The sequence below is a fragment of the Emydura macquarii genome, unplaced genomic scaffold (assembly GCF_026122565.2).
Source record: "Emydura macquarii macquarii isolate MOO-44397 ecotype Brisbane River unplaced genomic scaffold, CSIRO-AGI_Emac_v2 contig_1451, whole genome shotgun sequence".
Classification (NCBI taxonomy): Eukaryota; Metazoa; Chordata; order Testudines; family Chelidae; genus Emydura; species Emydura macquarii.
The window spans coordinates 2,824,789-2,849,552 of NW_027131588.1; the positions used below are offsets into that span (position 1 = coordinate 2,824,789).

Sequence of the window (24,764 nt, forward strand, 5' to 3'; positions counted from 1 at the left end):
CCCAGCTGTGTCTAATAACAAAACAAACCTGACACACCCTCCACGTACAGCTAGGTGGGCTAATTAAACACTTAGATTCCAGTTAACCCTTTGTTCATCTGTTTGGGGTTATCACAGCCTGATGCTCCTCTCTACCTACAAGGGAGGGGGGAAAACAAAGATAGGTGGGCATGATGTAGGAAGCACAGAAAAGGGCACGCACCACTTCTGTTTCATGATCCTTTCCCCTGAAATTTCATATAAACATTTCTGCCCCCACTTTGATTTGGACTTCAAAGAATTCCGGGGGTTGGAAGAGGTCAGGAAATGTTGTCCACAGCATGCTCTCCTCAGAACAGCACATTTCCTACTGCATTTCTATGCAAGACTTCAAGGTGCTCCCAGCTCATTTACTCTCACTCTATGTCTGCATCTGAAGAGGGGCACTGCACTGGTGTAAACAAAGGAAGAAGTGGTTCCTCATGGACTAAGTAGGGTTGGCAGTAGCAAAGATGCAACCATTACATGTGGTCTGTGGTTTCTTTCCCAGCTGGTCTGTGGGATGTGGAGGCCATTCTCCCTGCCTCCTACATAGCCCCTGTTCCTTCCCCATGAAAAGAATTAATAACACTGAAAAAGGATGCTATGGACCTGAACTATTCGTATTTATAGAGTGTCAAAATAGCATAATGCTCTTAATGAAGCAATCATGTTACCATAGAATTGGAGGACTAAATGAGGAGGCAGTCTGATCCAGTGGACCTGGCACTGAACTAGGTTCTGTTCCTGACTTATGAGGCCATAGACAAGTCACTTCACCTTCTACTCCTCAGTCTCCCCATCTATAAACTGGGTATAATGATATTTATCTGCCTTTGTAAAGGGCTTTGAGATCTATGGATGGAAAACACTATATAAGAGGTAAGAACTATTGTTAATAATAAAGTTAAAAACCAAGTTCAAGGATTTTTTTGCAAATAAAGTGCAGCTGAAACAAATTCAATGTTTCTCAAACATTAAATATATAGGAACTATTAATGGAGACCCCAAAAGATCATGACCCTAAGTGAGTTCAGTCTCTTTAACATCCATGGATATAAGATAGGAGATGTGGGAATTTTATTATCAGAAGTGGAATAGAAACAGACATTTGACCAGAGTCTGAAGATCTCCACATGAGCAAGAAACTGCAGTTTTAAATTACATGCCAGTCATATCATGCAGACTGAATAGCTTACACACTGTATACTTAAAACAGTCCTCCCTGAAAAGTTTCAAGTGGGGTAATGAGTTATCTTTAATCTCTATTGATTTATAATGATGGAATTTGCAGTTGTGTTGACAGGGTGGAGGGGGAAGAAACATGGGCAGGGGGAGAGGCATAGGAAGAGTCAAGAAATGACAGCTGTGTCTTGTTACATTCATCAAGACAGATGAATATCTGGCTGGGACAGAGCCAGACCAGCCTCCTTTATCCTATGTTACAATTACATGTAACTAGAAATACCTTATAGCTAAAATTAAAGAAATGTACTGTGATGTACTATACTCATAAAAATGTTTTTAGTGTTATTCCCAGTGGCCAACAGGTATACAATCAATTTTGCTACTGAAAAGCTTGAATAGTATCCTCTGAGGTATTATGTAGAAAAGTAATTTTACTATTCAGCGGTAATGAGTTCTTATACCTTTTCAGTTTCTAATTTACCATAACTGAATCTACTGACCCTTCACATTCATTCATATAATTTACTAGTTCAGCAATAGTACATCTGTTACTCATATTACACATGAATTGTTAAAGTACCTGCTTATGTCAATCCTACTTTTCTCAGTGGACCTTGCATTTAAAATCTGGTTCTACTTTGAAAAGTGACTATTTAAATATAATGTCTTTCTACCCAACAGATTTACTCCATTTGTGCCTTTAGGTTAAGTCTTCACACTTTAGTGACAAAAATTAGTTTTGATAGCTTTTTGTTGCTGTTAGTTCTGGAGAGCCAGTACTGCTAAGAAAAGGTGCTGCTTCTTTTACTTCATCCATAGAATCGGTTAATAAGTCAGACCTGTGCAAACCCTACTGGTGGTCACCCAATAAATACAAAACAAATAAATGAAAACCAATTAAACATTTTTTACAAAATTAGCTTCTGGAACATATTACCAAAAAGCTATTAAAGCAAGAAGTTGAGTCTGATTTAGAGAACAACATTATACATTTACACAAATGATAATAACAGTTAGGATAAAAAATTATAAAAAGTTATCATCCCTCATGATCTAGCGCATAAGCCAACCACTAAGTGTCTGCCCAAACTTAGACAGCAAGGTGCTGACTCCTCCAAAGACTTGCCTGTTTTGAATATGGCAGACTTTCTCAAAGCCATCTACTGACTTTTCATTTGCTTTCATGGCAACTGCCCAGCTACATAAATACATGTATTTCTCAACAGTCTCCTTCCTATTCTTCTCAGAGAAGTAATCTGCTTTAGCTCTATCGTCTTTCCCACCAACATCTCTTTTTCAGCCAGTGAGACTATATGACTGGAAACCTAATGACCATCAATATGTGGTGGAGTGATTCTCCAATATCCTACTGAAATCTTGTGGTCAGCCTCTCTTCAGGAACCTCAGTAGTAAGATGATTTTCCTTTCTCCTTTTAGGTTCTTCACAAGTTTCTGTAGTAATCTGAACAGACTTCTTCTGACAGAACCTCCTGATACAGATCAGTTGAGTGACTATCTCTCAATTTCAAACTTATCTCCATCCCTTAATTCTTAACTCTGCAATTTCCATGTTATTTATTTTTTTCTCCTTTACCAGAAACTTTTACACTAGACAGAAGTCCCCAAAAATCTCTGGCCAAGTAAGTCCCATGATATTCCACAAGTACAAGACTGTCCAGCAAATAGTATCTAATCATTCAAATGTCCACATGTGTATTACTGGTATTCTCTTCCAAAGATAGTATTGTTTTGAAAATGTTCCTTAATAAATCATCATCAAACATAATTTCTCTTCAATATCAGAACATACTGGAGAGCTATCACTTAATGAAGGATAGACAGTGCTAAAATTAAACTGATATAGTACATGCAGAGTAAGTTCTGCTACAATAAGAGCTATGTAAATAGGCTTAACAACTGTTAACATGTCACGGTTAACTAACTTATCACATTGAGATGAGCTTCACTCTCCATTTGATTCATGGTCTTTCATTACACAATGTAGTTTACTTAATGCACACAGTGAAGGCAGGAGATTAAATGAATGCATTCACTGAAGGAGCTGAAAACTAGCTTTATAATGCTAAAATATGTAATAAAAAGGTACAGCAGAGCTGCAAACCTTGCAATAATGTAATGTTAATCTGCATACAATTTTTAAAAATCGCAGCAAAGGCAAAATGTTACACACGAAGTTTTTTGAGTTCCTAAGAAAGTACTACCAATAATCTACAAATTATTAGAGTTTGTTTTAAAAAATATGAAATAAAATCCAAGTTGTTTTTATTTCAAATAGTTTGAAATGGACCTTTTGCATTTTAAAAAAAATCTAATTCTTTGACCTTTTTTCCAAAATCATCATATACAATATTGAACTATTATCAAAATGTTTCATGTACCAAAAATCCATGTATATATGGGTATGTTTATATCCACATATAAATCTGCTAATATAAAAACCTAGCATTTAAAAGCAATAGGCCATATTCTCTGGCCTGACTCTGTTCCTGTGTCTGCCCAACTGGGTTATCTCCTGGAGTGTAGAAGCCGACATAGTCCATCCATAGGCTCCATTGTAAGAGGGCATGTCAGGGGCATGGCCAGAACAAGATTGACTACAGTACTCCCTAGGTAGCATGTAATCCTCTGGGGACTGTAGTCAGCTGCCATAAACTAGATCAGGCTTCTCTAATCTATGTTAAGGCTGACACAGATTGGCCCAGAGAATCAGCAAGCTATAACTAGTTTCCGGATGGCCCCTTTTCTCTCCAAGGAAAGAGCAGAACCTGGGTCATTATGTGAATTTGTTTAGCTCTAATGAAATTATTTAGCATTGTGGAACGGACCTAATCCTATTCTTACATCTTTACATGATTTTTCCAGCATGAGACTTGACTGAAGGTGAATGTGTCCTATTGGAGATTTAAGAAGCAAGAGGGTTTCCAAGCCACCCTAGAGAGGCACAACAGACAGACACAAAACCAGGGATGTTGAAACAAATCACTTTATATTAAAGATTAGACTCATCACAATACTGTTTTAAATCTTCCTTTTGTGGTAAAGTTTACTGAAGTATTGTATCAAGACAATTCTCATAGTATCTAGATGCCACAGATGTCCTTGCCCATCTGAGTATCAACATGGGTCAACTGGTCTTTTTGAGTGTTTGTCTTGTCTCCTATGAATGGGTGAAGGTAAGTAACCATGCTGGAATTATAACAGTCATTTTACAGTCATTGATCACAAGGTGTGGTTAAAGGGGGCCCTTTTGGACCACAGCAGGAGTTGGTTTTATACTCTGGTGGCCAAATGTAAGTTTTTATCAATGTTATCGGTAGCATGTTTTAGTGTCCATACAGAGTTTGGGGTGGTTGGGTTTGGGTTTTTTTTTTTTTTTTTAAATGAATTATGAATGTCAAGATCCTAAATTCAAAGAAACTGTTTAACAGTGACAAGGTGTCATCAGGCAATCTGAAATATGAGCATGTTACTATTTTCTCCCCCCGATTCACAAGAGAGAGGAAGTGAAACCATTCTTACTAAATTTCAGTTATTTTTAAATGAAAACTTCATACTAATATTTTGTTATGGAACACAGTTAGCTAGAAGGTACATCTGTTCTGTCTGTATTAGTTGTATACCTTACAGGTATATGCCCTCCTCACAAACAGAGACATGACACATATTCTTCTTGTGCTCTCAGAGCATATTCCCTTACATATTCCCTCACGAGAATTAATTTTTGAATATTGGACAATTACAGACATTAACATATAATAAACCAAATACACTGTTAGCTGTTATCTTCATACACCATGTTCCAGGAATATGGAGTGGTATACAGAGATACATACATTGAAATCACCTTCATAAAGTATGGCCATGGTGGCATCATTGGGAGCCACCTGAAACTAGAAAGTCTAAAGACACAGTCTCTTAAACTCCACATTCGCAGCTGGCTGGTGGAAAACATTGCAAACATAATTGACACCATTGAACTACAGTTCCACAAAGAAGAAATGAAGTCAAAGATTGCTGCAGATGTAAGTCATTAGCAAGAAGCTAGAACTGTGTATTAATCCCTTAGACCGCACTAAGTACCCAGGAGCAATAGTAAACATTGTCAGTGGTAGAGTGTGGCACTTCTTTCAGTCAATATAGACAATGCACTTACAAGTGGAATTTACCAATACAAGAATTTGAACACAGCTGGTTCACAGGGTTCTATGACACAATACCGAGAATAGCAGACACACTAGCAGCGACAAAAAGGCATGTACAAATTGGTCCAATGAAGGTATTTGACATTAACCTTATCCATTTGAGTGTAACAGGCCTACAAGCAAGTTCACAATAGTATTTTGTCACACGAGTTGGGTCTTCTACCAATACCAATATTCACTGACTTCGGTGACATGAGAATTCCCAAGGCTAATTCTAACCTAAATAAGCAGCTGCAGACAAAGGTGTCAGCTAGACATATATGAGAAGTCACCTGCACAATCACGGAGAGTTCTGCAATTTCCTGGGTAGTACAGTGTAAGCAAGTGCTTTCATCAAAGACTTGTGACCAGACTCTACACTGAGCACTATCTAGCGGCAGATGATGTGTATCTTGTCTTTGACAGATACAAAGACTTCCTCATGAGCGCACAAGATCTAGCAGAGTGCATCAGTTGAGTACAAGTTCATGGCTACCTCCGAAGAAAGTTGTCTTGACAGTTTGACTGACATCGTTTGTACAGAGCTCATTCAAGAAGTTTCACCATCACCAGACACTAAAGCAAAGCTAGTCATCATAGGCAGAGACAACACCCACATTGATATAAACCAGAGAGATGTGAAGATCAATAAAGACATGGCAACCTCTCACGAGGAAGCCAACAGCATCCTTGTACAACACATGGTATTGGTTGCAAAAAAGAAACCGGTGGGAATAGCAGTATCATCAGACGACAATGACCTATTTTTCTTACTCCATCATGACCTAACATCTGCAGTGATTATGGAATCCCTAGTCCAAGAGAGAACTGTAATAAACATCCAGGCTATTGCAGAACAACACTGGAACATTGTACCAGGACTGTTAAATATCCACGCACACTCAGGTTGTGATACAGTGGCTTCCTATTCTGGCTTCAGCAAAAGCACTGTGCTGAAGAGTTTGCAAGCTGGATACCCACTTCTCTTTGCTGGGTGACATCAATGCATAAAAACCTGATGTAATTGAAGTGATAACCAAACTGATGGCTGCACACTACAGACAACCAAACTGTGCCACCATGACAGAAGCACAGCAGGAATCATGGGCAGCGATAATTGGCAAAGGTGCCACATCAACATCAAAGCTTCGCTCCTTATCACCATCAACTGAAACATTTGTAGTAAATGTAAAATGAGCGCATCTTCATGAATGTGCATGGAAAAGTACTTTGGATCCAGAAACACTACCTCTTGACCCATTGCAGTATTTGGTTAAAATTATTATCATCATTTTGTTTAATACATATACTTATAATTTGTTAAATATTTTTCACATTAAAAAGAGTGGTCATGGTATCAAATGAAAATTCAGGTCTATAGGATAAGCCCGAGATCCCCACATCATATATACCTATTATTTAAATATGTTTCAGAATTATTGGTATTGCAAATGTTAAATACATGTATTTCATGTATTAGAACTCTTCTATCTTGATCATAGGGTCATAGCCTAGAGGACAGAGCAAGAGTCAAGCCTAGCTGCTGGATCTGGAGATCAGAACCGGGGACAACAGCTGAGACAAAGTCAAAGTCAGGAATCAGAGCTGAGGGTCGAATGAGGATACCTGGAGTCAGGAAAGGCAGGAGCAGGGCTAGTTCAGAGGTAGGAGCAAGGCTGGGACAGGACTGGAACAATGCTGGGTGCAGGGCAGAGTCTAGGCTGGAGAAGGGCAGAACCAAGGCAGGAGCAGGGCTAGCAATGAGGTGAGCACAGAAAGGCAGAGAATCCATAGCCATGTGTACTGAGCAGCTGGTTCTCTGCTGTTGCAACGGTATTATAAATCAGCCTGCTGATCCTGCAGCCAGTCAGGCACTATGATTAATCAGGCAGTTCCTGGGCAGTACAACTTAGCCTATTAGTTATCTAGCAATGAAGTTAGCAGGGGAGCAGAGCAGTAGCTGGTCTGACTCCTGACAGGTATTGATTTTAGTGGCTATGTTTTTATCTTTGAGGGAAATCCTAGAAGGTTACATTGAACAATTGCTCTTCCACACCAAGTGAACACTCTTATTCAATATGAATATGAAGCTATTGGAAGGGTTTTTGAAGATGTAGGAGCTCCAGTGTCTTCAACATGCTGATGACATACAGTTTTAATGCTTCTACCTCCTCTTACCCACTCAGAGCAGTTATATGCTTCTCCTCATGTCTGTTGAAAATGGCATGGATAAGACGGAGGCCTAATCTTGATAAAATAGTGGTACTTTGATGAGTCAAAGGAAGAATTCTTCCATCGACTTAGTTACCGCCTCTCAGAGAGGTGAATTTACTACAGCAACAGAAGAATCCTTATAAATCACTGTACTAAGAATCTAGAATGTAGCATTTCTAGTGGTGATGTACTCTGTGTGTCTCATTAGATTCCCAATTACCACTGAATGATCCTCTTTTAGAGATGGTCAAGATGTAATTTTATCATTTGCCAGATAAGAGGCAGCAACCTTTTTTTCCCCCAAAGTGAGCCTTACTAATGTAAGTATGGCCAAAATGTTAGAAAAATAGGGACCTGAAGTTTGGCTCCTAAATCCACAATGACACACCTGCTTGATTTTCAAAAAGGTTGAGGCACCTAGAAGCTCCCACTGAGATCCTAAATGGCATGGGACCTTCCTATGTGAGAGAATGCCATGCTGACACATAGATTCACTTGAGCTAGATCCCTGTCAGTGAAGACAGGACTGCTTTTTTTTTTTTTTTTTTTTTCCTTTTGGCATACACTCTCCCCACACTTGCTTTGATATAGTTTGAATTTGTTGAATATTTTACAATAACTACTGAGTAAGCACTTCCATCACCTGAGGGGTTATGGACCAGGGAAACATGGATTTTCTTTTGTCTTATTTGTCCTGCATGGCATTGAGTTATTTTATTCTATGGAGCTACAGAGCTTTCTGAATTTTGCACTATTGTTTAAATAGATTTTATTGTGCTTTTAATCAACTGTCAGAAGGCACCCACAATGTGAGACTGATACTTCGTGTCTTTGTAAAATAAAATGAAATACTGTGAACATGGTCTCCTCCGGCACAAGCAAAAACATCCTTCAGATGTTGCTTGCTTCAGTAGGGAGAATACTACAGGTAAATTTAGTTTGGAGAAGACATAAGGAGCTTGTTTGGAATTCCATAGCCAAACCAAGTATACACTAAACAAACAAACAAACAAACAACAAAACTTGCCTACTTAAATTTAGATACAGGGCTAACTATTGGCTGAACACTAACGTGTTTGAGCTGTGAGGATCTCAAACTGCTCCTGAAACCACATCTGCAATGCTCATGTGAAGGCCAAAGAAGATTTTAACTGCTACCCAATGTAGACATCTGCAGAGTAGCTGGAGAAATTTCAGCCTGCAGAGTCCAATCTTCTCTCACAGTGCATGTTCAATTTAACCAGCAGAAAGTCATAACCTAACTTTCACACATTGGCAGGGGCAGAGGGCAAGAGGAAAAAGGAGATTTATTTTTGTAGCAACCCAGCAGTTGGTGCCAATATCTGAAGTCTTCCCAGTGGCATGATGCAGGAAGACTCTCAATTTCTGAATCACACTCAGGCTTTGGGACAGGTGAATTGCTGAAGCCCACAGATGCTATTATAAAAAAATGTAGTTACACGTTAGCCAGCTTTAAAGCTCTACTGACTCCAAATTTCATGTTAGAAATTAAAACAGAGGTTTGGCTAGTACCTAAATGAAGGTATGACAGTCTATGCAAACTATGCTGGATGCTCGCAGGCTTGGACATGAGGAGCGCATGCCTTAAGATCCATCTGCTGAAGGTTGTGCCCTATGGCCAACTCAAGAACTACCCACAATGCAGAGGAAGGCCAAAGTTCCGATACAGCAACAAGGTCAAGCAGGGTCTCAAGAAATTCAACATTCCCACTGACAACAGGGAGAGCCCTGCCCACAACCACTCAGTCTGGAGAAGCTGGGTTAAGACTGGTTCAGTCACCGCGAAGAGACATCAGAGAGCCCAGGCTGAAGTGCGTAGGCAAGCCAGAAATGAGAGTCTGGCTCCAAACTCCATCTGGCGAGGGCACCTGTAGCCACCGTGAGAAGGTCTGCCGCTCACACATTGGGCTCTTCTCCCATACTACTGCCAAGCACCATTGCCTCACAGACTTCAACGTATTTCCTTTCATCTGTCAAGATGCTGGATGGTCATCCAACTGAAGGTAGGGCCCAATGACCTATGAAACTGTTTGACTCTATTTGAATGGTGTGAACCTGTTGAGGATAAATATGCTACTCACTCTCCCTACTTCAATGAAAGATGTTTCTGTATTTGACTCAACTTTATTTTGTTTTGTTTTGCTTTGTTTTTTTTACTTTAAAAATATAAAATCAAATCATATTAACAATAAAATAAAAATAATGGAGGAATCAAAGCCCAAATACCTTCAAGATATATAAAGAAAATGTCTATCCTGGATTTATTCACAAAAACATATTTCATCTATTACTGCATGAAGTAGATAGCTGTATTCCTAGATATTCTTGGCAGTTCAGTATATCATGAACTTCCTCAGAAGACAGAAATCTCATTCCGAAACAAAGCATGAACTAAATACTGTACATTTGTAGCATGTACAATGCCAATCAGTTATAGAAAGACAATGACATTTCAACTTGCCCTTTTCCACATTGTAAAATTCATGCAACTAGATATGAGCAGTATGTACAAGCCTTTCAGTGTGTGTGATAGATGTATCAATATTGCATAATATTATTTTCTGAGACAACAGAGAGAATTATTTACACGGATATATTAGCAAATACACTTTTCCCATTACCGTACCATTAATACCACTGGAGGCAGTTAAAAAGACTACATTTGCATTTTCTTTTGGAATGCCTGTCATGACTTATTTATTGAATCATCTTAAACACTAATTTATCCCATCTCATTTGAAGATTGTACTTTTTTTTTCTTATTCATTTGATTCTTCAGAGACCTGTGAAGACTATATTGTCTTAGCTGAACATTGCTTCTATTATTTTATAACTTAATTCATACAGTTGTCAAAGTACAAACTGATGGTTACATATTCTGTATTGTGCTTTACCAATAATAAATTTAAGACATTAATAAATATGTACAATTATATACTTATTAATGCCTGTAATGAATTAACAACAAAGATAGACGTAAACATGATAAGAAATGTATATGCCTCGTTAAAAAAAAGGTGGGGTGGGGAACAGCAGTAGCTGAGCATAAGAAATAAATGCTTTTTGGATTTAGAATTCAAAACTTGCTTTTATATAGAGTAATTCTCAATCCTAATGTTAAAATAACACAACTTCAGATTAACCCACACTGCACAACTCACTCACTAGAAGAATATGATAAACAGCACAGAACCACACTCCTAAAAGATATGAAGATTATACAAAGCTAAGAATAACAGCTAGAAGTGCAGCCTACATTCATTTAATCCTAATTATAACAGCACTTTCCACTCTGCTATTTGAATATTCAGAACTACTATTAGTTTGCCAGAAGCAGTTTTCATTTTCCACATATCTTCAGGACTCAATTAAATGTTTCTGGATAATTTTTTTTTTTTTAAGTTTTAAAACATTTACACTGTGAATATATCATTTTACTTATTCATGGAGTTTAAGAGATTAGTTAATGACATCTCCTAAAGCATAAAGAGAAAGATGATTAAGTAATGGGACTGTTTTCTACTAAAAGTACAAGAGATCGCAAATATACTGCATTATCCATTTTATAAAGCTTTTATACTATAATATATGTAAAAGGAACAGAAAAAGCATAACAACAGTATGGTTCTAAGCTTCCAAGTCTTTCAGTCACCTGAAGCATAACTAATAATGAAAGCTTGCATTCAGAAATGGATAATAAGTAGTGTTTATATCTTCAGAATGATGTATAATGATTAACTAATTAATCCTCATAATACCTGTGGATGAAGTGGACTCTAGTCCTGAAGCCCAGTACGAGGCCTATGCACCACTAAATCCCTATTTTGAGGATTTAAGTGGAGGCAAGTAGTGCAAAGCCCTTGTGCTGGCCCTCTGAACCAAAGTGAAATTCACCTTGTGTGAGGTAGCAATATTACCATTTTACAGATAGGAAAATGGAGACATCTTAAGAGACTTGCTCAAGGCCATATAAAGAAACAGCAATAATTAGAATTTGGGAGTTCTAGTGACTCCATCTCCTATGCACAGCTTCCCATGTCAACAGTGCCATTTCTCTACATATACTATAAACTCCAGTGCAACTTGCATAATTAATGGAATAAAAACCACTCTGTGGCCACAGAAGTAGTTCTTATATCTGAGTGTTCTCATTAGGGAATCGCAGAACCTGCTCTAATGAAATACTGAAATGACCATCAAAATGAATCTGAAACAATTTTTTTTTAAACTTAAGAATTCTTTTTCCAAATAGATTTGTTAATTTACAGAAGACCAGATTCAGGTAGTGAAATGGATATAGGTATATGGCACAAAATTATCTTCTTTTTTCACGCACTGTTGCTCTTTTGGAATAAAGACTAAATCCATGTGCTGTAATGTCATAAGAAAGAGTCTTCTTAAATACAGTTCATTCAGTGTGTGTGTAACGTGCTTTAGAAGCAAGCCATGGCTGGTGTTAATCTTGTAAAACGGAAAGGAATGTGTTCATTTAAGATTTGGTCCTGCAAAGTGCTACAATGACGCAAAACTCATGTGCTTTTGTACCAATTATATCAACAGATCAGCACATCTGACTACCGCACATTCCATGGATTTGGGAAATAGCATGCCTTAATACTCCTGAGATCACTGTAAAGGTTTTGCAGTTTTTAAGGTAAGGCCCCTCCATACTTTGTATTCTCTGTTTCCCTCTGCAGTTGTTTCAAAGTTTCCGCCCCAGTTTTCTTTCAACTCACAGTTTTTCCTCTCCCCACATGCCACATATTTTTCTCTTCTGCCACAGATTGTCCATTTCCATATCTTCACCCTCATGGAAAGTAAGCCACTAAGGTCCATGCACTGTTTCCCTCTCCAGAGCACATCTCTCTTTGCAATGCTTTCTATAAAGTATCACAGAAGATTCCTGAGGTTTGCATACTTCCTGCGATTCAATTACATTCTTTATTGAATAGTGGGATTGTGAAATACTTGAACCAAGACTTATGTTATAATCCTATTAGTTGAAATGCTATCAAAATTATTGCAATTGATAGTTGTAATGTCACATGCCTTTTGGAAATTGAGAGGCACTTTTTTTTCTCACTAGTTGGTACTGTTGGGTTTTTAACAGATTCACACATATAATAGTGAGCATAATTTCTACCTGATAAATCCTGTTGTTATCAGCAACTTCAGCAAGTTCATGACGTACACAATGTGAAAAATCACACATTACTTTTGCACCTTGTTCACAATAAACTTGTTATTCCAACTCTGTCTACATTTACAGCCTTATTAAGGCAGTATTTTAAAAAAATAGTACTCTGTTTAAAGCATTCTTTTGCCTGTTTCTTAGATTTGTTTTAAACAAACAAAACATACATTTATTCAAAATTTAATTAATTATACATAGAAGTTAAAATATTTATGATGTACATATGTTAAGAATACTTTCTGTATCGTTATTGCATGTAACATATTAGAAACCAATATATCTTAAATAATTTTGCTTAAGTATTCTCACAAGACTTACATTGAGAACACAAACAGGATGAAACAATTTAATCAAAATTGAACTTGGATGAAAAAGAAGGAAAATCATTAGTTGTTTCTCAAGTTTTCTGACCAGCTCTAGAAACAGTCATTAGGAAAGTTACTTAAATATATTTATATATCCAAGTAATTAGAAGTAATGTCTAAAATAAAAGTTTTTAAAAAAAAGTAATAATAGTATAAATAATTGTATCCCATACTGCTATCAGAATCTTTTTTTAAGCTTCTTCACATAAATCAGACTATTTCTCCCTGCCCTAACTAATTTAACCTAGGAGTACATAACTCATTTCCTAACCAACATGTCAAAATTACAGTTTTTACTCAAGTCCATGCTATTAATTTTACTTATTTCTCAAGTACTGTATAAAAGATATATAAAAAGTATTATTTCAAATATGTTTTATCTGACACTAAGAAAGGGATCAGTTACCAAACTTGACCCCTCATGTTGGGGTGACAAAGTCCACATTTGGGTTTTCCAACTGTAAAAACTAAAACCAAGTTATAGTATGGCAATGAAAATGCAAATAAAATGATACACTGCCAGGCTACAATTGTATTATGCTAATGCCCATGTCAAGACTCAGAATAACCACTTCCAGAAAGGTGCAAACTTACAGACTTATGTGAGAAGTCATGTAGCTTAAAAAAATATGCTACATATTTTGTCAACAGACCTGAGTTTTGATGTTGAGTACTTATTAAACATTACACAAACCAGCACTTAGGTCCCTAAATATCTTTTTCAACCTGGTATCCAAGTAACAATGTGAATACCTTATTGTGGAATTGGTCACTCAAAGTTAGGCACCAAAAATGAATATAATAAATGTAATTGAATATACATAGTACCAATTCACAGAATCATAGAAATGTAGTGCTGGAAGGGACATGGAGAGGTCATCAAGTCTATCCCCTTATGCTGAGGCAGGATCCAGTAAACCTAGGCCATCCCTGATAGGTATTTGTCCAAATTGTTCTTACAAACCCCCAATGTTGGAGATTCCACCACCTCCTTTGGAAGACTATTCCAGAGTTTAACTACCCTTATAGTTAGTTAGAATTTTTTTTCCTAATGTCTAACCTAAATTTCCCTTGGCACAGATTAAGCCCATTACTTCTTGTCCTACCTTCAGTGAACATGGAGAACAATTGATTACAGTTCTTTTTATAACAGCTCTTAACATATTTGAAGACTTACCAGGTCCCAGCTCAAACTTCTTTTCTCAAGACTGCTCAGTTGTTTTGTTTTGTTTTTTTTAACCTTTCCTCACAGGTCAGGTTTTCTAAACCTTTTATAATTTTTCCTAATCTCCTATAATCCCTCTCCATCTTTCCTTAAGTGTGATGCCCAGAATTGGGCACAGTACTCCAGCTGAGGCCTCTCACAGTGCTGAGTAGGGTGGGACAATTACCTCCCATGTCTTACAACACACTCCTGTTAGTACATCTGCCACGGGAGCTATACACCACATACCAGACCAGCAGCCAAAGACATAATGAAACAACTGCCTGCCTACTCAGCCCCACGGCATCTGTAAGGATAAAAGGGTGCAAAGCAGGACGGTGGGGCGAGTGCCAGAGAGGATTCCCCCCTCAGCGGAGGGGTGAGAAGTTGCCAGACAAACCAACACTCCAAAGAGGGAGAAGCAGGACAAGAGACTAGGGAAACCTACAAAAGCAGCAGCAAGGAACTGAGAAGGACTGGCTCTGGCTGTTCCAAACAAGAGCCCTGAGCTGCAACCCAGTAGAGTGTGTGGACCTGGGCTCCCCTACGTACTCCCACCAGGGGACTTTGGAGAAAGCAGTCTTTAAACCCATAAGAGTTAGAACCATGAAACTTGCTAGAACCACAGAATTCTGGCTCCCCACCATTCTGAAGGGGACAGAGTCTACTGAGGACCCAGACAGGAGGGCGTGGGTCATAACAAGGATTTGTAATCCCTGGCTGTGATGTCACTTCTGTGAATTTTTAGACCATTTCTGCAAGGACTTCTATGTGCTTTCTTTGACTGCTCATGTATTACAACTAATTAATCATTATTGGAACAGTAACTACAACCATAGCAGTTTTTAAAAGTTAGCCAATGTTTCGAGTGATGAATCTGAAACATAATATTTAGGCTCAACAGAATTAGATTTTTTTTCCTAATTTTTATAGATGTATTGATTTTTATGTTTCAACTATTTTCATTTGTACAGTTGTGGAAGGCAGAGCTGAGATAAGGGCAGTTCTGACAGCAGAGGTACAAGGGGATTCCTGTGCAACTAATGGGCCCAAGACATTGGCGGCAAGGTTGCAGGAGGGGCTTCAGTTGTCCTGGCTGGGCAGAGCAGAGACCTCTAGCCAGGGCTATAAGGAGGAGGACATGTCCACCCTACTTCTGAACAGTTCCTGCCCAGGGATAGATCCCACACTCCTGGCTGGTGATTGCATGAGCAGGGCTGTGACAGTTGAGCTGCAGAGGGCTCCCTGCGTGACTTGCAGGGCTGGTGACACCTGATCCCTACAGGCACAGAATGCAGGCAATGCTGGGGTCCTGGTGAGGCACAGCAGAGGCCCCTAGCCAGGGCCACAAAGAGGAGGAGAAATACCTGGCCGCAAGGGAGGCTATCCTCCTATTGAATGGCTCCTACCTGGGGATGGAGCCATTCAGCAGGGGGGTGGCCTCTTCCATTGCTGGGAATGATGACTCCTTCTTACAGTCCCAGCCAATGGGGTCTCTGCTCCACCAAGCCAGGACCACAACCTTCCTTGCACCTTGTGCATGCAGGGGTGTCACCAGCCCCACTCACTCACCAGCCAGGAGTGTAGGAGCCATCCCTGGGCAGTAGCTATCCAGCAGCGAGCAATTCTTCTTCACTCTTGTAGTCCAGGCTGGAGATCTCTGCTCTACTGGGCCAGGATGACTGCAGTGTCCCCCGCAGCTTGTGACTACAGGGCTCAGGTGTCACCCACCCACTCATTCCTATGACAGCAGAGCTTCAGAGGGCTCCCTGCACCACCACTGGAGACATTCAGCACTGGGGTGGCCTTCCCCATGGCTTGTCCTCTTCTTCCTTGAAGACTGGAAAAGGCATCTCTACTCTGCCCTGCCAGGATCACAGCCTCCCCCTCTTACCTGGTGCCTTCAGGAATCGGGAGTCACCAGCCCTGAGACAGGACAGGGAGCCCTCTCCAGTTCCGCTGTCACATATGTGCTTACTCGCACAGCCAGTGACCAACAGTTATCAATTAAAATCCGATCATGTCAAGCCTAATGATATTCAAGATTTTGGCTGGGCTTCCTGAATTTAGTGAGTTGACTGTGGAATACTGTGACCTTAACTATGGATTTACTATTGCTCCTTTGTAATTATTTAGCTGGCATTCAGGATAAAGTACGCCAAACCTACTAATATACACTGAGTAATAGGTTACCCAATTATTACTTATGAAGTGTCACTGCACATCACTGGTGCTATATAAATAATACCTTGGATGTCTTCATTAAGACTAATAACTTGGCTAGCTAAGTGTTAAGGCCTTCATTTGACTGCAGTACATAGAGTACCTCAGGCTATGCAGTCTGACCTTTTCTGATTAACTCTTTTGCATTGTCCTACTCTACATTTTGTAACACAAGGAAAGGCATAAATATAACTGTTACTACATGCTGTACCTATTATTTATTTTTATTAATATTAAATATTTATATTACAGTAGCACCCAGACCTAACTGGGATTGGGTTAACACTGTGATAGGTAGGCAATTTATGCACACATACACATGGTCCTAGGAAATCTTAAAATATTTTCATTGGGTGAAATTTACTCAAATCTGAAGAGTCCACACAAGCACTCATGCACCAGCTAAGAAGCCTGGAAGGTGCTTAAACAATATATAGGGCCTTGTGAAGGCTCACCACCATCAGATCGATTTTTTTGGATCGACTGAGCTGTCAGTGAAGATCCGTTCAGTCGATCCAGAAAACGACGTACTAAGACCACCTTCACAAGTGGCGCAGTGCAGTGAAGACGGCGCGCAGAAGAGGAGCAGAGAAGTCGACGGGAATTTCACACGTTTTTTGTGTACCTTGCGTAACTCCCGTCGACTGCCACCGAATCTCGGCGGTAAGTGTAGACAGGGTCTAACGCATTATCTTTTTGTTTCTGAATTGTAAATAATGAAAGTAGTTAACTTTTATTTACTTGCAGTATGTCAGAGGAACATTCTTTTTACCTTTAAATAAAAAATGTTATAATTAGCAAGCATTAAAAAGTTATTTCTATTGTATCTATTTCATTTTAAAGCCTACATTTCTTTATTGCAAAGAAGCAACTAGCATCAGAAGGTGCCCCCTTTTCCAAGTTTTCACATTAAGTATCAACAAATGATCGAAGGCTGTAAATGTTTTTCATTTATGCTGCCATTCTTGCTTGGCCATTTCCCTCACTTTTTATACAAACTTTATCCCCACCTTACCCCATGTAATCATTGTTGGCAGCACCATCCAGCTCCCACTAAATGATATTTATAGTGCCTACACATTTTCATGCTATGCAACTAGGACCAGTTGTGGAGCAGGTGTAGCTTTTAATAGGCTTGGGAGCAAGACCATTGAATTCACTCACTCCTCAGCTTAGGTAGCTCTAATAGCAGCTCAGTGTTACCAATTAAGACAACTCTCTTCCTCATTTTTTTCTGTTGCTCTTTCATTAGCGGTTCCTTATGAGAGTCTACCATGGTAGGAACTAAAACAGAAAAAATGAAATCTGCTAAACGCCCAGTATCTTGTCACTGGTGCTTGTAGCTTTGGACATTTTGGACATCTTCCCATCCTAAATACTGTCTTTGGTAGATAAGCACTGCTAAAATTGTCTTTTATTATCCATCTTTTAACAATAAACATCAGGAACATCCAAGGATACCACTGATAGTAAAAGTTCCCTTTGTTAACTATACAGCATGTGACACCGTTTGGTAATAAAATGAATCACATAATAACTGTTACTGTACTGTAGGAATATATTCAATGTTCACATAAAATCAATTTTTGAAATATATGGTTCATCTGTATGACTAAAGGACCAATCTGCAAGGTACTGGGCAACAGGAGTCGAGGGCATTCAGTGCCTTTCAGATTCAAGCTTTAACCATAATTGTGGTTGACTTGAGCACACACATATAAATCTGTCAGCTTAACAAAACAATTAATTATTAGCAGTATTCTCATCCATTAGGATGTGCAAGTGAATCAAGACAGACACTGGATTTAGTTGTGATGTGCAGGTTGGACTAGATGATCTGGTGGTCCCTTCTGGCCTTAAAATCTACGACACAGGGATAGATTTTAAGTAGCAGGCCATAACTTCATTCAACTTGACACAGGGGAGAGGAGAGGTACTGCCTATCCTATTACCCAGACTCTCACATATCGGACATTTTAAAGGATTCTAGTGCTGAAATGCCAGGTTTTTTACTTCTGGTAATTGACCTTCTGGCTTTTTAACCAGACTGGACACTGGCTGCCAGTTGTGATGATCCCTACTGAGCCCCACCATTAATTACTAAGTCCTATTCCTATGTAATGTAACTGTACCTCCAAGATGTTGTGAGAAAAGAAAAAAAAAACAAAAAACAAAAAACCATCAGGCCTCTGCCAATTTGGCCCCAATAGAAATAAAAATTTCTCTCTTAACCTCTAAAACAAGTAATCAGACAGACCCATAGCATCCACAAAATATAACAGCTTCTATCCTACAGTTATGAGGAGGAGGGAGGATGCAGCAGAAATAGAGCAAGAGGCTCCCAAGGACCCAGAAAAAGGTTTAAATTAATGAATGGGGAGAGCAAGAGACCAGTCCATTCCTCCCTCCTCCCCCCACCCCCAGCTGGCCAAGGTGTGAATGTAGGCCTAACTTGACATGAGTAACATGACATAAGACCTCATTTCTCAGTGGGCACAACTGGAAAGGTGAATGGAAAATTATGTTGTAAATAACAGTGTTAACAAGCATTATGATGGAGTCAGTCTAGCTAAGGTAAGAAGGATCATGCAAGTAACTAGGGACAATGGACAAGATAAACCTGGAATGTAGAGATCAGGTTATACATATGGAGCGAGCATGCTGTAGAGGAACTGGTTTGTTTAGCCAATCGTGAAGTGGGTGATGCAATGCATAGTCAGTAATAGCTAGTAAAGAAGTACATAAAGGAAAGTTTTGCTGTGCAATTCTGGATTTGTGATGTACCCTGCATCCACCCTGTGTTTGAGCCTGGTCCCGTAGCATTGCTGTATGCCAAATAAAGGTACCTGACCGACAAATTCCAGAGTTGAATTGAGTTTTTGGTAACTGAGTGGAGAGGTTCTCGGAGCATCCCAACAGCATATATAGCCTCAGAAGAGAAGGGATCACCCTCACATTCCCAGCATGTGCTCTCTCTCCCTTCCTTATGGGGATGTTCCAATCACAACCAGTCCTATCAAGTTTCCCATCCAGTGGGGCACACGGGCAGCAATAAACCTTGCAAAGTATCATCAGCAAGAACAAACCACACACACAGAGAGTTGAATGAATTAATGCAAAATCAGCTTCCCCTCTTCCTATAAATAGAGTTAGTTGCTGTAAAATGACAGTTTTAAGTTTCTATACAAGCCCAAGTAATATATATTGAATTACAATGTAGTTAAATAGCACTATTTACTTAATATTTATTCTAAATATGATCAGCAATTAATATAGGACCCAGTCCTGCCATTCTTATTCATTCAAAAGTTTCTCTAGTTTACAAAAAAATTAGGCATGAGCAGAAGTTGAAAGATTAGACTTAAACTAGTTACTGGTGGAAAATGATTTTCCCAACCTGTGTGTGTTTAAAATTTTAAAAAAATTCATGTCCTGAATTGGGACAAGAAAAGTTGAGAAAACAGTTTCATGAACTGATCATTCAAAAACATAATTCAGATTGAATCAACTAAAAATTTTTGTTCCAATAATTTAAAAATACTTCATTTAGATTTTGACCTTTATTTTTAAACATTGATTTTTAGTATAAATTAACTAAAATTTTGAAACGAAAGGCATTTTTGACCAAAATATTAAACATTTAATTTCCTACCATTTCAATTTTTTTTTTAATCAGAAGATTCATCAAAACTGACACTTTCCTGTGAACAGTTTCAGTTTTGACAAATTGGCATTTTTTGACAAAAACATTTTTCCAGAAAATTGCTGAGCTGCTCTACTCAAAACCAACCCAACTATAGGGGTACCTGTCCCATGCTGTGATATTTAAGGATCTTTTAGAGTTTCAGCAAAAGTTCCTGTTCATTTTGTACTGTTGATCACATGAATTGCCAAACCAAATGAGATGAATAATTCAAATAATCCAGTATCCTGTCTCTTACATTGGCCAGAATCAAATACTTGAGAAGAAGGTGACAATGATGGAAACTTCTTCGTAACCTCAAGCAGTTAAAAGTTGTCTTATGCTGTGGAATAGGAGGGTTTATATAGCCTCTCTTAAAAAAAACAAACAAACAAAAAAAACCCAAAAAACAACTCATCTAATGTAACTGTGAATGCTCTCATTATCCATGCAACTGTCTAATCCTTCTCTAATTTCTGCTAAACTCTTGGCCTCAGTGATACCACATGGCAATGAGTTAATTGTGCATCCTGTAAAAATTGTATTGTCAGTAAGGGTAACCAGCAGGGCTAGATTCACAAAATAACTTAGGTGCTTAACTGCCACTTTAGGCATCTAAATCCCAAAATGAGGCCCAACTGGGATTCACAAAACTCCCACTCAGCTGCCCCTGAACCCTAGAGATGCCTACACTCACTCAGCACTTAATTCGAACAAAAAAAAGTTCCCGAAGTGCCTCAGTTTCTGCCTTAGCATGAACACTGCAGCCTCACACCAGGCATCTAGATACCTGAGCCCCAGAGCTATGGGAAAGATAGGTGTTCCTTTGCCTAGCTCACCTGCAGGGCCTGATCCAATCATGGTGTTAAGATCTCAGCTACCGGCTCAGATCCCATAGGTGAGTTTACACAAAATAGCTGGGTGTGGGGCAGAGCCCAGTTCAAATCTTTGCCCCTCCCCCAGTGGAGAGAGAACATGGACTAGGGGTCTCTCACATCCCCAGTCAGTATCCTAATCACTGGGCTAAAAGTTATGAAGGAGCTCCTCTCCCTCGCCCTCTGGCTTTTTGCTACAATGGCCTCTGAGCCTAATCCCAAGAAAGGGTTTGCAGCTGAGCATCCAAAGCAGAGGGAGGCTCCTTCCTGTAGCCTGGATTTAGATACCTATCTCCAAGAGAGGAATGGGGCTTAGCACACACCTTTTGAATTGGCATCTCTCATTGGCTATCTTAGGTGAAGAGCCACATAGCATGCTGGTTTTTGTGAATCCTATTCTTCCCATTCATTGTATATGGATCCCAGGCACTGAACTCAGGCTTTGTGAATCCCAGTGATTTTCTAGGCGCCTCAAAGTTAGAAATGATGACACTCAGCATCTCCATGTTTAAAGTCCTTTGTGAATCTAGTCCTTAGTGCTTGACTCTAGTGCTTGATTCTAGAGCTTAGCTACCTTCTCTATACCATCCATTACTGTATATGTTCCTATCATATCCCCTCTTATCCATCTACTATGGAATCCTAGTCTTTTCACTCTCTCCATGTCTCTAATCATTTCAATTCCCTGTTGGAACCCCCTCTTCTTACAGTTATCTGCAAAAAAGAAAAAAAAAAAAAAAAAAAAAAAAAAAAAGACAAGTGAACACATATTTGAGCCAGTTCACTGATTCTTAATTCAAAAGCAACCCATCTGGCTCTCTTTCAGCCTTCTCTCAACTGTAGAATCCACCACTAAAACTCCTAATTTTGAGCCTCAGTTTAAAAATATATGATTAAAAATAATTTTCACCCATTGCCCTCCTTACTCAACTGTATTCACCCATGCCTTCTCTCTTAGCCTGATTCACAGTGAATGGAAGACAGATATAAAAATCATGTTCCCCTCTCCCTATACACATCTCACAGTGGTTATTTCAGTTCCAGTTTACAAAAATCTCTCTTTGAAGGATCCAACTACTTAATCCCCTGTGCTTCCTGAAAGGTTTAATGGTGCTCTCTCTGAATCAGGCTAACATGACGGCTGTAGGATTTGGGGCAGGACAAAGAATTGAGAGATCTCCACTGTGACTGTAAAAACCCAGCTATTGGCAAAACCCTGAAATCACTATGCCTTAATCAGTCATCTCTCCTGTTGATTTCAATGGTAATTTTCAATGAATAATGATTGCAAGGTTTGGCCCTAAAAGTAGTTTTTTTACAGATCAGGATAATTCAGAAATAAAGCTAATGGACGTAAGGATGAACAGTCCATTATAGCGTACAGGAATCTGCTGTATAGGAGTTTAAGTCTTTGGTGAATGGCTCCTGGCACGTCTAGTTCTAAGTTTTTATTCTCATTTAAGTCACTTGTAGATGATCCTTTACTGAAATAGCATAATGTTTAGCATCTAATGGACACGGATAGTGAAAGGAATTCCCAAGCAAGAGTCAAATACCACCTCTTTCAAAAAGCTACTTATAACAAAAGATTATTTGATTTGGGACCATCAAACAATGCCCTAAATAAAATTGCACGAGAAAACAATTTGTACAGCTTTAAGATGTAAACTGATGTAGGCTGATACATTTGAAAGAAAATTTCAATAACTGAGAATTTTTCCTTTCATCTCCTTTATTATGAACTATTTGTGACCCCATTTAAGGAAGATTTCTCAGGGGACACTACCCTGTCAGGATGCATTCAGTTCAAGTGACAGTTGGTGTACACTACACTGATTTTGGCTTGAGTGCTGAAAGAAGTTAGCTTGGGAGATTTACAGCCAAAGATTGAATCTAGCAGTTTACCATAAACTCAATTTATCATCAGACATTACCTTATCAGATAGTTCCACAAGGTAGAAAAATTATGCGGCAGGTTTCATTAATTCTTTGGCATATATGACTGGGTTCTAAGGATATATGGCTTTGACATGAACATTTCATTGTGGATTGACTATTACCTACAGTTCACATGAACATATGCCCATAAATCTTATAAATGACAAAAGCAGCATCCTAAAGCAGTTTTTCCTGTTAAATTGCTAACCTAAAACAGCAACTTATTTCCCTAACCCATTAACTCAAAGGCAGGTTTGCATTATGATCCAAAACCACAAAGACTATACAGTACTGGAGTTACAAAAATTGCAAAGATATACAGTACATAAAATCAGCTTGAATACCAAACACAGCTCTACTACCACACATATTTAAATATATTAAATGGGCAACGTCCATGTTCCAGGGTGAACATAAGAATAGCCATACTGGGTCAGACCAATGGTTCATCTAGCCAATATCCTGTCTTCCGACAGTGGCCAATGCCAAAGAGAGAATTAATAGAACAGGTAATCATCAAATGATCCATCCTGTCAGACATTCCCAGAACTGTAGAGTGGTATCTACAGTTAATGGGAACCCACAGAACAGATAATGCACATGGTGTTGTCAGGTTTATTTACCAGATCAGCCATCAGGGTCACCAATGTTGTCAGTTGTTGGCTGCGTGTGTGTTCTCCCAGTGTGTATGCTGTCCCAGCTCTGCGCAGATACCAATACAGCAAACCACGATTGAATTATTCAATAAGACCAGAGATCCGTTTCAGTAATGAAGGCACCAGGCCAGGTTTATTGCTGACAAAGCATGGTAAAAAGCGCCCTATACATGCTACAATTACACTTAATATATGTATGCCTTAGGTCAGGCCTCAGACTCAGGCCCTAGCCTGTCATACTAGGCCTTGTGTCTTAGATTCTCACTTTCTACTACACATGGTAAAACTCATGGGGATAGGATCATGAGTTTTCACAGTGTCGCACTCTCAAATGCAGAACTCCCTTCTATCACAAATTCAGTTGGTCATATATATCACACGGATTATCCAGAATTTTTATCTTTCATTGACCAGGAAATAGAAAAGTTATGCAGATCTCAAAGATCCTTAGGATTGACATTTAACCAGAAACTTGCTGGACCTATCAAGTAACAAAATATCCACACCCAAAACCAGGAGATACTACTATCTATACTGCAAGAATTTGGGATGTCAGAAATTTGAAAGCTGATTTGTTCCACGGACAAGGATTACATATATTGTTTTTTATAGTGCTCTATAAGCTAGGGGGTTTTGTTTGTTTGTTTTGGGTTTTTTATTTGTTTGTTTTAATATCATCTGCATTTTTGATGTGGTTATGGAGTCAGTAATTTGTTGTATGATTTTGCCTGGCCACGTCTAAGTGTATTTGCGTTATTTGTGGGAGACCGTATGCATTTGCTACTTTAATGCCTATTATATATATCACGAAAACTCAATGTTTTGAGTTAACTATTGACACACTTTTCACTTACTACTATCAATATCACCTTCTGAGCATTCTGAAACAACAATGAAGAAAAAACATAGAATGTACCTTTCACAGAGCTCTAGAAGCTTGGAGAGAGTGTGTGTCATAGAGAAAGCAAGCAAACAAGCAAGCAC

General features: G+C 38.8%; 1 protein-coding gene across 1 annotated transcript in view; it reads right to left on the reverse strand.

Moving 5' to 3' along the window:
* PTPRD (protein tyrosine phosphatase receptor type D) overlaps positions 1-24,764 on the reverse strand; it is a 1,886,025-nt gene that overhangs the window by 1,543,914 nt on the left and 317,347 nt on the right. The gene's annotated exons all lie outside the window — the stretch shown is intronic.